We start from the raw sequence: 2,208 nt of genomic DNA on the forward strand, positions 1-2,208 counted from the left end.
CTGGGGGCATTCTCACTGATACCAGCTTGAAGGAAGATGAGATGACATCGGAGACCAAACACTTGTGATTTCCTGCTCTGTGGCTTTATCACTCTAGGGGTGCTGTCTTGGATCTGGAGATTGTTGGAAGAAGCCCCAAGGGGATGGAGGCACTGGCCCTATCAAGATGGTGACCTGGGTCCCAGCTCCCCTGCAGGGGCCTCCTCATGGTGAGTCCACGCCAAGGGGTTAAGTCGGCCTACAATGTGGAAATTCCAAGTTGCTGGCCTCATGGGACCTTTTCCTTTATTTGAGAGTGAAGAGTGCTGCTGCCACATGACGCATCGCCAGACCTTCTTATCCCTGTTACCTTAGCGCGGAAAGGAAGGACTTTTCCATCCGAGTAAGCAGAAGGAAAGTGCTGGGGGACTATGGTCAGAGTTAGGGAACTTCAGCTGGCTCTGCCCCTTCCCAGCAGGTATCACAGAGCGTGTGGACCAGGACTGCCAGTTTCCTTCCATCCGGGTCGGTCACCCAGTGTCCCCCATGTCTCCCTGCCTACTCTCGGTATAACTTTTTAGAACTAAGAGTTTTGTTTAAGTTTTCTGTGCTGTGTATCATTTTCCTCTCACCTACCTCAATAAATCTGGAAACTGTCCTGCTGCTTGGTTTTTGTTTTTCTTTTCTTCTTTTTTAAAATGAATCCCTCCATGTGCCAGTGGGGCAGGGTATAGAGAAAGTGGGTCACAGGGGCAGATCTTCCAGCTTTCGGTCACTGAGTCTTTCCACTTGGCACACTCCTAAGGCCTAACCTAGAGGATAGGAAATGGGGTGAAGAATTTGAACTCAGGTTGAACAGTCCCAAGTGCTTCCGGATGGCTCAGGTTTGGGATGGAAGACGACTGTTAGAATTATTAGCTGAGGGACATTTGGGCCAAGGCTTTGGAAAGAGGATAATAATGGGTAGATGTGGACAGTAGGTAAATGGCTGAAGCCCTCGAGGAAGGCAGGAGTGTCCTGTGCTCTGGGGGTGAAAGTACACCTGGTGAATTTAGGGAGTTGGTTTTGAGCAGAGGTGAAGTGTACAAGGAGCCCCTGGGAAAACTCTGAAGATGTGGTAGGCAAAGGCCAAGTGTTGGGGTTCCTGTTACCACGAGGTAGAAAATGTGTTCAGGAATAGTAATGGCAGTTATGTGCCAAGCATGCATTTATCACCCTGTGGGTTCGTGTTACCCTGTCCTTATTTGTCAGGTACCATCCACACAGAGGCCATGGTGGAAAGGGAGGAGTTAATTGTCCATTTCTTCCACTGAAATTGAAATCCTCTTGACTAGGCTGAGGCGGAGACCAGGTGGTCAGGCCTACCTTCATAAATTTAGCACCTTGATGGCCTCCGTCACCAGGAGGCATCCTCGGAGGCTGGAGGGTCTCTCTCCCTGCCAGTTCCGGCAGAGATCTTTCTTTCTGACCTGCCTCTCTCCTTAATTCCTACCCAGGGACCATTTATGCTCTCGAAGACGCCTCGCCTGCTCTAACTGCTGTCTGCCTCAGTTTCAGCCAACCATAACCCCAATCCTCTAGTGACAAGTGACCACATTTCCCCCAACTTGGCCAGAGTTCCTTCCTTTTCAGTGAAGTTTTGCTGTTAGTTGTTGCCTTGGCGTTTGCAGACCTCTTTCTTTAACACTGACCGTCCCCTCTCACTGCAAAGCAGCTTCCGGTCAGCTTTTGGTAATAGTGTCTGCACTACCCACCCCGCCTTTATTCTGTTTATTCTCTCAGGGTTTTCTTGGCTGCCTTCCTCAATCCTATAGCTCTCCCTAGCACTCTGCCACCCTTGCCCCACACGACCCTCAGCCCCAGAACAGACTTCCCATTCTCCAGGGGAGACGTGCAGGGCCCTGCTCACTGCCCATGTCTGCCTGTCCACCTTTATTTCACGCATCACTCCCCACAACCACCACAGACCCCCACCCTCACCCCCGCCCCAGCCACTCTACTTCTGCAGGTTTCTGAATATGCTCTCCTTTTCCTGGCCTATGTGCCTGGAATGCCTCCTCCATTTCAGATGCTCGCCCGACTCAGCTTGTGTCAGTTCCTTCAGGAAGCCGTCACCGGCTAAACCTCCACCCAGACTGGTTTCCCTGCCCCTCTTTTCATTTACACCCAGTCTCAGTGATGTGCAGGCACAATTCTAGGAACTGGTTAACAAGGCAAAAGAGCAAATCC

At 51.1% G+C, this 2,208-nt stretch overlaps 1 long non-coding RNA gene across 1 annotated transcript in view; it reads left to right on the top strand.

Annotated features, from left to right (window-relative positions):
- Positions 1-642, top strand: part of LOC105296494 — a 6,845-nt gene extending 6,203 nt beyond the window's left edge. Inside the window, exons 6-7 of the long non-coding RNA XR_002781954.1 lie at positions 98-209; positions 295-642. This is a non-coding gene — a long non-coding RNA (uncharacterized LOC105296494). The remainder of the gene's footprint in view (positions 1-97; positions 210-294) is intronic.
- The last annotated feature ends 1,566 nt before the right edge of the window (positions 643-2,208 follow it).

The sequence above is a fragment of the Pteropus vampyrus genome, unplaced genomic scaffold (assembly GCF_000151845.1).
Source record: "Pteropus vampyrus isolate Shadow unplaced genomic scaffold, Pvam_2.0 Scaffold125, whole genome shotgun sequence".
Lineage (NCBI taxonomy): Eukaryota > Metazoa > Chordata > Mammalia > Chiroptera > Pteropodidae > Pteropus > Pteropus vampyrus.